The sequence below is a fragment of the Diabrotica virgifera genome, chromosome 1 (genome assembly GCF_917563875.1).
Source record: "Diabrotica virgifera virgifera chromosome 1, PGI_DIABVI_V3a".
In the NCBI taxonomy this organism is placed as follows: Eukaryota; Metazoa; Arthropoda; class Insecta; order Coleoptera; family Chrysomelidae; genus Diabrotica; species Diabrotica virgifera.
In genome coordinates this window covers 233,576,618-233,588,624 of record NC_065443.1, presented here as the reverse complement: position 1 = coordinate 233,588,624, position 12,007 = coordinate 233,576,618, and the positions used below count along the sequence as shown (strand labels likewise).

General features: G+C 32.9%; 1 long non-coding RNA gene across 1 annotated transcript; it reads right to left on the bottom strand.

The window, feature by feature from the left end:
- Window positions 1–7,708: 7,708 nt before the first annotated feature.
- On the bottom strand, window positions 7,709–9,790 carry LOC126882785 (uncharacterized). Its single transcript, XR_007697391.1, has 3 exons — window positions 9,321–9,790; window positions 9,049–9,187; window positions 7,709–7,831 (listed from the first exon to the last, which is right to left on the bottom strand). It is a non-coding gene; the product is annotated as an uncharacterized LOC126882785 (long non-coding RNA).
- Between the last annotated feature and the right edge of the window lie 2,217 nt (window positions 9,791–12,007).

Genomic DNA, 12,007 nt, shown 5'->3' with positions numbered 1-12,007 from the left:
TCGAGACCGCGGAAGCGAAGAATTTCCTAGCTGAAAAATCTACGTACGTGGTTCAACACAACAACCACAGATATTTTCAGAGCAGCAGTGTGCAAAGTACAGATTACCATCATGGTCGCCAACATTCGAAACGGATAGCCACTACAAGAAGAAGACACGGGTTAATCTAGATTGCATAGATAGAAGAGCAAATCTATGGAACTCAAAATAGAGATTTAAAAATTTTTTAGTTCTGTGCTCAAAAATATTTACTACAATCAGACCGCTTGTATTACCGCCATAATGGCAGAAAGTCTAGAAGACCTTCAAACCCTGTTGAACGATGTAAACAACGAATGTTCCTGCAAAGGGCTTAACAATCAACGCAAAGAAAACAAAACGAATTATCAGTACTAAAATTAGAAAACAAAATCCTGGAAAAGGTGGAATATATCTGGGTAGCTGGATTGACTGCAGGGTTGAAAGTGATGGGGAAATTTTGTCCAAAATAGAACTTGCACGAAAAAGCTTTATTCGCTGGTGTTTTGTATTGTGCAGTAGAAGTTTGTCATTGAGCACACGCCTAAGAGTAGTGAAGTGCTAAGTCTGGTCCGTTTTGTTCTATGGATTTGAAACCTGGACAACAAAAATGAAGAATCTTAGCAAATTAGAAGCGTTCGAGTTGTGGTGTTACGGTCGTATGCTCAGAATCCCGTGGACAGTACACATATCCAACGACCGTGTGCTAAAGACCATGCAGAAAAAGCGAGAATTGATCATCATCATAAAAATGAGAAAGGTTCAATACTTTGGTCGCTAAATATCGCTACTTAGGTTGGTCATTCAGAGCCAAATCAAAGGAAAATGCGGGGTTACACGATAACAACTGTCCTGGCTGCGTAACATTAGACAATGGACAGGTCGAACGATGGAGGAATTGTTTCATATAGCTGCTGACCGAAAAACATTTCATCAGCTTGTTAATACGACGGGTAGCCAACGCTTGAAAACACGCACGGCACACAAAGAAGAAAAAGAAGCTCAAGGTGAACACTAAAAACTAGACAACTATCTACTTAACCCTTATCCGGGCAACACATTTTACTTACGTAACCGGGCAACTCGGGTCCGTTGGGCCCACCACTCTTCTTAAATGTACTATTCATATTTACAGAATATTTCTAATATTCTTTTTTGATTTTTTATTAAAGTTAAATTTAAATTGTCTAGATTAAAACAAAGTGCTACTATTGTATGCGGTCTACCTCGAGAGTGCCATCTACCTGAAGTTAGTAGTACCTAGTCCAATAACGGCATATAGCTCTCTCGAATCGCAATATTTCCAATTCTTTATGCCCAGGACTTTTTCGGCTTCTTTATTTGTATACTTCACTATTTTGTTCACAATTTTTTCGACCACAAACAAACAAAAGGAATCAACAGGATCATCTACACGTTGACCAGTGGCTAACATTACTTTGTGCCCTTCGCTTTTTATTATGTCGCAGCATCGCATACCTCCTGTCAGTTGTGGTTGACTCTTCCAGTCAATTCCATCCTTAGTTTCAAAAACTACACACTATGAAATCTTGAAACTTGTAGCTACACATTCTTCTTCATTATCACTCAATACTACTTGCTGATCATCCTCCTCACTTGCTTCCGAAAGATGATCTTCAATTTCAACAGTGGGACTCTATAACTTTTATAGCGAAAGCGTAAGCACGTCGTAGCGAAGCGTAGCAAAGCAACGGTTCAGTTCGAATCGTACTCTGTATTGTGTGGCTCATAGAGAAATAACAACAAGAGAGTGCTTGGTTGCATACATTTGATTGTCACACTAGACGCTAGCGACTCGATGAACTACTTACCGAACTACACGGCTACAAGCGGGCGTGGCGGGATATTTAAAATTATTTTAGACTTCACTTAGCTATGAAGATCTATTTACAAAAACAAAATAACTGTATTTTTAAGTTTTCTTTAATGTTTTAGTGTAAAAACCTAATTTCTATGAAATAATTTGGAAATTGTAATATTATTTACACATTATCTTATTTATAATGTCATAAATAATATTAAAATTTTAAATTTTTTCATAGAAATTATATTTTTACACAAAAAATATTAAAAATACAGTTATGTTGGTTTTGTAAATAGGTCTTCGTAAAACATGGGAATAAACACTGGGAAAAAAACTACACATTTTATTTTTATTAATCTTCACAGCGACCTCTTTATTCATCTTATATTTTACAAAATGCAGATATTACTAGTTTGATTAGTAGCCTAAAAATATCTAAAGAAAAATATTTTTTTTCAGAACTTTCAGAAAAATAGAAAATAATATAAACACTGGGAAAAAAACTACATATATTTTATTTTTATTAATCCTCACGGGGACCCCCCACTTACCGCATGCATGTATGGAGTGCTGATAAAACAAAATAAGAAAATCTATGCAGTAAAATTGTTTTGAAATAATGATGTAAAACACAGATCAACACAAAATGCATGCATGTCCCCGCTCTTTATTCTTTAATTATCTTATCTTTTACAAAATGCAGATACATATTACAAATTTGACTAGTAGCCTAAAAAAATCTTAAGAAAAAAAATTATACAATACAAACAGAACTTTACTAAAGCTAAAATAAAAGCCTTTAAAATATCAACTAACTGTTGTAGTTCCCTCAGAACTTTTTAGAAAAATAGGATAAAATATATAAACACTGACAAAACAACTTCATACATTTTATTTTTATTAATCCTCACGGGGACCCCCCACTTACCGCATGCATGTATGGAGTGCTGATAAAACAAAATAGGGAAATCTATGCAGTAAAATTGTTTTGAAATAATGATGTAAAACACAGATCAACACAAAATGCATGCATGTCCCCGCTCTTCTTTATTCTTTATTTATCTTATAGTTTACAAAATGCAGATACATATTTGATTAGTAGCCTAAAAATCTCTAAAGGAAAATATTATATAATACACTGAGAACTTTACTAAAGCTAAAATACAAACCTTTAAAATATCAACTTACAATAAATAAGTAAAATACTTTTAGGTGATAAACAAATCGAACAAACCTGCAATTTAAATAAATGTTTATAAGAGAAATCAAAATGTTTGCCATTAAAAATTGTTTAACTTTACACTATATAGTCCCCAGTACAAGGACCTAAAATTTCAGTGATACATATAAGTTTTAAACTTTGTGTTTGCATTCCTTGCGACATGTCCGACAAACTTTTCCTCTGTGAAATCTTTCAGAGTTGCTATGTTTTCGAACGCTTAGTTCTCAAAGATGTCACTTTTACGTTATTGTCTCTCAATACAAGTTTGGTTTATTTAAATACAATTATGGTCACAGAGGAAAAGTTTGTCGTACATGTAGCAAGGAATGCATACAAAGCTTGAAACTTATATTATAATATAATATATCAGTGATATATTATAGATATACTATATGTATTATAGATATATTATATCAGTGAGATTTTAGGTCCTTGTACTGGGGACTACTATACTATGTTAGTTATACAGTGATGAGTGTGCTGGAGTGTGCACAAAAGATGGAAAACACATTCAAGTTGTGGGATAAAAAGAAATGAAACTAGGAGGTGTGAGATTTAGCAATAAAAACTTATAAATTTACATTCTACTTATTGTTTCCCACCTTTAGATGTATCAGACGAGTTTGGCAATTGCCACAATGACAGTGACAGTTTTAGTTGACATGCTCCTCTGATATGTCTAAAGGTGGAAAACAATAAATGGAATGTAAGTTTATAGGTGTTTATCGCTACATCTCCCACCTTCATTAGTGTCATTTCTTTTTATCTCAAACTGAATATGTTTTCCCTCTTTTGCATTATTTTGCCGATGATTAGCTTGCTCATCACTATATAAATGTGAATACAATATAATAAAATTTACCATTAACTATTTCACTGATCATTATTGTTATCAGATTTAGCCCTACAGCTCAGATTCCGTCTAAGGGAGGGATTATTAATTTTCTTATTAGTATTAATTTTCTTTTTTCGTAAATCATTTTTTTGCAAATCTTGAGAACTTCTATAAACATCATCATAATATTTCTTAATTATTAAGGATACAGACACATCTAGACAATAATTAAACACATAATCCAAATGTTGGTTACAAGTAAACCACTCCAGAGTTACATACTTTTTTATCAGAATTTTAATTTTTTTGACCAAATGGTTTATATGTCCATTAATGACTAATACCGCAATTACAATATCGTACATTTTGGCTAAATCTACTAGAAAATTTTTTGTAACATAATTTAAACTTAATTTATTATCACTATATTCTTTAAACATTGTAAATGTATGGTGTGGTTCCAAACAGTCAGATATGATATTAGCTGCACACACCTCACATTCTTTAATCGATTTAAGATTTTTTATTATAAACCCAGCAACATATGCTAATGTGTTACCTTCATGACCTGTAACATCTGTATCAGGTAATGGTAGAGCTAGATTTTCTATTTCATTCACATCTAAAACATCTAAATCAATAAAATCATTTTTGGTTATTGAACTTTCCAAAAAGTCTTGCAAATTATCAAGAATAGAGCCATCATCTGTTTCACAATTTTTATTAGAAGAAGGAGTAATTAAGTTATTAAGAACAGATGTTTTAAATGATGAAATAAACTGGTAGCAACTTGGATTTACATTTTCTGCTCCTAGATGGCGTATAGAGGCAAATGAGTTTTCCAAAGGATCTTGATTTAGAGCACGGGTTCTTAAAAACTTAAATCCCAAATCTTTGCAAATATTCCACAACTCTTTTGTGGCTGCAATGGTTGTTAACCACCCTGACTTAAATGGCATTACCTTCTTTTTGACTTTTTCATCAATAAACATCCAGCTATTAATTTTAGGAAGAAGGCGATTCCACAGCACGGCATGAGGAGATCTATTAGACATACACCTACGATAAGGCTTGCCACATTCAGGCTTTGTTGTTCTGCCATTAAAGCTATCGAAAAGCTGATCTACATCATGCACAAATTCAGCAGTTTCGATAGCTTGAGAGGGTATATTATTATTTGGATTACTAACCATCTCTTCCAAAGTGGAAGCAACTGTATGACTGAGGGTCCGTGCGGCTACACACACTTTCATTTTTAAGCGACTATGAGTTTTGAGATGTAAATAAACCTCCCTTATCCGTCTTAATGCTTGAAAACGTTTTCTTTTGTCTATATTAAAACACTGTCTTATATGATCAATTTTGGCCATTTTTGTCTGATCAAACTGAATATGGTACTTTAAAAGAGCATTACGAGTTGACTTTAATAAACGTGGTGGGTCGAAAATTGTCAATATCTTATGATTATTGATGAAAAAGTGAGGCCCTGGTTCGTTATTTTCCCTACAAAGTAAGTTAATAGCAGCACGGTTTGTAGCACCTTGGTCACACACAGTACACAGTATTTTCAAACCGGTTTCTATTTCTACCTGACTAATCACTTGTGAAATTAAAACCTTCAAATCATGTGATTTTACAGAATGTTGTGTAAAAAAAAAGCTATTGGTTGTTTCCAACTTTTGTGCAGACCATTGAGCATAAAAACTAGTGCATGATCAGCATACTCATTGTTACGACCCAATGGACCAAGATCTACATAACCAATGACTTTATCACTAAATTTATCGTAACTTAACTTCTGAGACAATGATATTTCATCAAAAACTAAGGAACAATATCTATCCAATGGTCCCATGGATTCTACTCTTTTACAAAGTTTCTTTAATAATTGAATTTCTATTCCAGCTGCAAAAGGAATGTTTTTTAATAGTTTCTGAAGGGTACTTTTAGCTGGCAATGGTATACTACGTCTCAAAAATCTGTAACATCTAGGACCCCTTTTGTACAAAGCCAAAGCATATACCTTATCACGTGTTGTCCAAGTAGGCCTTTTAACTTTAAGATTTGAAAAAGAACTTTTAAAAAATGATGCAATTGTAGGGTCCATATTTTCTTCTAATTCCCTAAACCTTTCACCTTTAGAAAACTCATATGCCAATTTTAATTTCTGTTTAGTTACTTTTAAACAGTTTTTCAATTTACAAATAGAATTTCTATGAGTACGATTTAAAAAATATAACTTTTTCTTTTTAGGAGACAAATCTCTTACTCTTGTTTCATTAATATCTTTCAAAATACGGGATCGCTTACATTTAGGTGTAATACACTATACTCATTATCATGCTGACTGGAAATTTACCGTTTATTATTGACTGGGTTATTAATGGAGGATAATTTTGGAGGAACTATTTCTTTGTTACTAAAAATGTGTACATTTGAAACAGAGATTTCATCAGAAGAATGTGCAGGTATAGGCAAAAGTTGATCATGAACATTGGATATGTGAATTATTTTGGAGGGCACTGCATTATTTAAAAGTTTTGTTTTTAAGCTGCTTGTAAATTGTGTTTCCTCAAAATGATCTTCACATAAATAACACCTAGTTTCAGTAAATTCAATACCAATAATTTCAAACCAGTCATGACGTCTTTTTAAATCTTTATCTGGAAATCTAAAAAACTTTTTATTTGTATACTCTGGGTCTGTGACAGGATGAAAATACTTGTTATTACAATAGGACGCTAAACATCCGTGAACATATTTACCGGGTTGGGATTTAGAATTTGACATTGCAAAATGATAAAATAATATTACCTACATACAATATAACCACTATAAATTGTAACTAAACAGAACCTTTATTGATATTTTTAACCTACCTACTTACAAAACACTGACTTTTGTTACAATACTAGTTTTTTATTTGTATTTACACTATAAAATGATAAACTAATTTTACAGTTGAGTACATTGGCAGAAAGTGGTTATGACAATCTGTGTGAATGAGGTGAACTTTGTATGTAAATTAATGCCAAAATAAAATTAGTTGTGAAAAACAAACAATAAACAAACCAGAAATGTTGCAAATTGTACTTAAATCTGAAAACGTCCCCAAGCGTCTTTTTGTACCTCTATTTTTTCGATGTACTGAGTCTAAAATGTTCATAAAAATAACATGTGTGTTTACTTAATAACAGGCAGTAGCTGGTTTGTCGTTAGTGTCATGCGTGGAACACAATGGTGCTAAGTGACAAGTATGTGTTTTATCTCTCCAGGTATTAATGAGAACCATGGACTCAACTGTACCTACATACAATATAACTACCATACCTTTATTAACGTTTAACACCTTGGTTAGCGATCACTTAAACTAATAAGATGTAATTTTGTACCATTTTATCCTTATTTTGAAACCAATATGAGAAACTAAAAACTCTCGCTTTAGAGCATTTTAAATCATTTAATAACAATGGAAGCCAGCGTCTCACACGATATTACAGTCGATATTTTGTGTCAAATGCTGGCATCTCACACGGTAGCCAAGGTATTAACCTACCTACTTACATGTACCTACACTATACCTGTTATTCTATTCTATAAAGGTAGACTTCCGCACCAAGCGACCGAGACAGGAGACCGCGACAGGCGACAGATATGTCGCGATTAGACGATAGTTGGTCGCTGGTCTCGGTCGCGGGCTGCAGAACTACCCTGATATAATTGCATTGAGAGCAGTCGTGGGGAGACCTCGCCTATCTGTCGCCTGTCGCGGTCTCCTGTCTCGGTCGCTTGGTGCGGAAGTCTACCTTTAGTCTACTTGTCTCTTCTACTTGTCTACAAACATGGGAGGCCTATGTCCAGCAGTGGATCGAGAGGGGCTGATGATGATGATGATGATTAGTCTATATCACTTCTCTGTAATTCCAAGTTCCTGAAAATAAAACAGAAGGCAATTTTAATACAATGCATATAGAGAGTGGATATCGAGGTTAGGGAGTTGAACTAACTCAAAATGTAAAGTGATTTTCTTATTAAATTTATAAAAGTATTTCTAAGAATACACAAATAGCATTTTGCAACTAAGAAAAAAATAATATTTAATTACTGAAAAATACTGAATTAACATTACTTTTAGTAGAATGCAGTAATTAATCACATCATAGTTTTTGAGAAATTAACTCATAAAAGAAAGCAATTTTGATTTTGATGTGTGTAGACACCACATGAAAGTAATTTAAAAATTTGGTTATATGTTAATTATTTACAATAATTATTAAAATTTATTGGCCACCATTTAAAGGGTACATTTTTGGACATATTTATTAATTTAAAAAGTCCACCGAACCCACTGCAGGAAACAGAGATTTTAGTTATCGAGGTCCATAAAACACAAAATATTTGTCATATACCTACCTACCAACAAAGTACTTTTTTTACCTTATGTCTCTGTGGATTAAAGTAAAAATATTTATTATGATATTGAATATTATATGACACACTAAATCTTAGAAGAGTACCTGCACTGGGGTTTGGAAATGAATACCAACAAAACGGAATATATGTGTGTTGGAGGTATACAGCAGGATCTATCCTTGGAAAATGAAATAACTACTAATCACTGTCAGGAATATAAATACTTGGGTCTTAAAATTACACAAGATGGAACAGACAAGAATAGCCAAGAAAAGTGCACACAAGAAGGGAAAGCTATGACATTATTATACACAATCCTATGGGACCAAAAGTATCTCCAAAGAAAATAAACATAACATCTATCACAGCATTGTAACATATAGCAGCGAATTTTGATCACTAAAAGAAAAATCCGAAAAGATGCTCAGGAAAAGTGAAATGGACTTCTGGAGAAGATCTGCTCGTATATCAAGAATACATAAAATCAGAAATACAAGAATATTGGAGATAATGGATGTAAGCATACAATAATTAACAATATAAAAACAAAGCAACTAAGATGTTTTAAGCCACTACAACGTACGGAAGACGACAGATTACCTAAGAAAAGCTGGATAGAAGAAATTCATAGGGAAATTGGAAACACATATAGAGAAAGAGGCTTGAAGGAAGATATTATGTGTTACGATAGAGAAAAAGGCGATTATATATATAAAAAATTGTATTTTCACCTACCGATATTCAATTTCAGCAATTCCAGCACTATCCAGTAATGAAAATAGAAAATATGTTTAGTAGTATTCAGTACAAACCGCCAAATTATCTATCTATGCCGGGCCGGGAAATTGCAAATTCTAACGCACAAAATGGCGTCCTAAAAACAAAAACACAAAGTCAATGTCAATTGTCAAAAATGTAAATTTTCTGCACGGTACAATCAAAATACTTTATTGTACCATGGGTAAATTTTAGTTTCAGAAACAGCAGCGCCCCTATGTGCTACTTACCTGCGCAGAAAGAGTGTTCCAGTTATTGCCTATCTTTTGACTTCTCTCTTGTTGTTATTTCTCTATGGTGTGGCTTCGCTTCGCTATACTATCGCAATACTCTACGAACTGGACCGAATTGAAACGAACGATTGGGTAAAAATTAACGGCAACACAGCACGTCGTTTCAAGATTTTAGAGTTCTGTAATAATTGTCTTGTTCTATGCCATAGATAAACTCCGTCCTGTGGAAATGTGATGTGATTCTACATATTTGACAGATTTAACTAACCTATAATTCCAAAAAAGCATAAGGTAAACAAAAACAAATGTTTATTGTTGAAATTAAATAAAATGTTGCCTATAAATTTAATAATTTTCGACGAACAAGAACGTAGGGATCAGTTACGGCTGCTTCGTGAAGAAGGTAGATTTTTAAGGGATAGAAGTGATTATTTTGGTTTGCCGGATTTACGATTCATAGAGTTGTTTAGATTAAATAAATATTTATTCCATTACCTTTTTAATGAATTGCAACCGTTGATGGATAACATTATATATATTTCTATGTTAAAAAAATGTATTTGTAAAAACTGAAAACTCAAGTACACTATGTATTTGTAAACAACAACGGCCAAAAAAACGAAACGTGGTAAAAAACAACCTTAAAACCAAGTAAAATTGTCAATTTCTTGTTTTAATACGTCACTCTAAGCGCTAAACGTGGTGAAACGAAACCACAAATAATCACGTTTCGCTTTACTTCCGAACTCCATTCGGTGTTGCCGGCGTCATCCGACAGCAGTTTACAGAGTATAACTTGATGAAAGCGTTCGGAAATCACGCTTACGCTTTCGCTATAAAAGTTACAGAGTCCCGGTACAGAGTCACTTTCAATGCCACCTACTTCAGGAGATTCTTCGTCATCGGAATTCCATAAATTATTAGCAATATCTTGCAGTTCTGTAGCTGATAATGGTTTTCGAGACATTTCATTCGCACTATCTACTTTCACTGTAATTCAATATAATTTTAGGAGCTTAGTTGTCGACACTAACATCGATATCAAACGACTGATAGCAGATGCATTATTTATTTCAAAATATGTCCTAACAATATTATTGCATTCCAACAATGATTATCAGTTCTTAAAATTCATTTAGAGTAGATATAACACATATTGTAAGCATCTCTTTGATGTTCACATCAAAGAGATGTTTACATTGTTTGTTACACGTTTAGACTTTATTATTAGATTTCCGGAATCATAAAAGTCGTTTACATAATTCACAAAAACATTACCTAACTGCCAGATTAACTTCTGTAACAAAGATTTAGACTTTAGGTATAAATACAAATAGGGTCCGACGGGCCCGTGTTGCCCCTTTACGTGACAAAATTCTTTCGACGCAATAATTTCAAAAATGATAATGAATGATAAATGTATATTAGTATTTTGAATAGCTTATGACTATGTTGAAGGAAACATACTTCAAAACAAATTCAGTGATGCATAAAATTCAATAAAATTTTTTTATCAGTTTATGATAAAAGAATTGGCGTCTCGGGCCCGTTGGACCCACCTTGCCTGGATAAGGGTTAAAAACCAAGATATTTGATAAAGTTGACTTTATTAAAATAAAATTTAATAAAAATAAATTTAATTCTGTCACTGTCGATAAAAAAATTTGTTATTCAAATTCAGGTTTTTGTATTCGTGTCTGTGGGTAACTATCATGGCTTTAGTCTTAGTCACACGTAATTTGAATTCATTTGATTTAAAATACTCACTAGCTACTCCAAGTATTACATTCATTCTACGAATACCACCATTTATATCAGTACTATAACAAGCTAGCAAAATATCATCTGAAAATAGGTTCACAAACTCACAATAAATGAATCAATTAAAATCTTTTAAATAAATATAAAGAGAAGTGGATCAAGCACACGTCTCTGCGCAACGCCGACAGAACACTGTAATTCATCTGACATAACATCTGTTGTTCTGACCATTTGTTTCTCTTTGTCTCTTTTGTCTGTTAACGCACATATACTTGGTACATCTATTTTGTCAGTAGATCTGTTCTAATTTGTGCTATGCTTACTACTTTCTCCAGCATTACATTAAAAAGAACAATGGTGTCATAGGTGACAGCGCATCTCCATGTTTCAGGCCACTGTTTATTTCAAATTGTTAGAGCTGAATGTTCTGCCATTGCATTCCATATCTGATCCCTTCTGTGGAATATCCTCCAAATCTGAGCCAGGATGCGCAGAACAAAATAGATAAGAATATTTAGAAAAGGTATTAAAGAAACCAGTGAAGAACGTATCTTCTTCTCGTTTTGTTCTTCTACAAAGAGTTATAGAATTTAATATGTATTATCCCATTATACAGTCGATATATCGCCTTATTGAAACTATGTAAGGTACCTTTTGAATAATTAACGTATGTTTTAAATAATTATTTATTAAGTGAGTGGTCGTTTGCCAAAAGCTTATATGTCAATTTTTGCTACCTACTTGTCTAGAGAGCCAATTCAAATTTCTATGACGTATATAAAATTACAGTTTCAGAAATATCATATCTTTGGTTTTGAGTTTAATTTTCTTACAGCTATCCATATAAGTTTACATATAACCTAGCTATAAATTTTATAAAAAGTATCTGGTAATTTTGCAAAATGCAAACAATTTGCGGATCT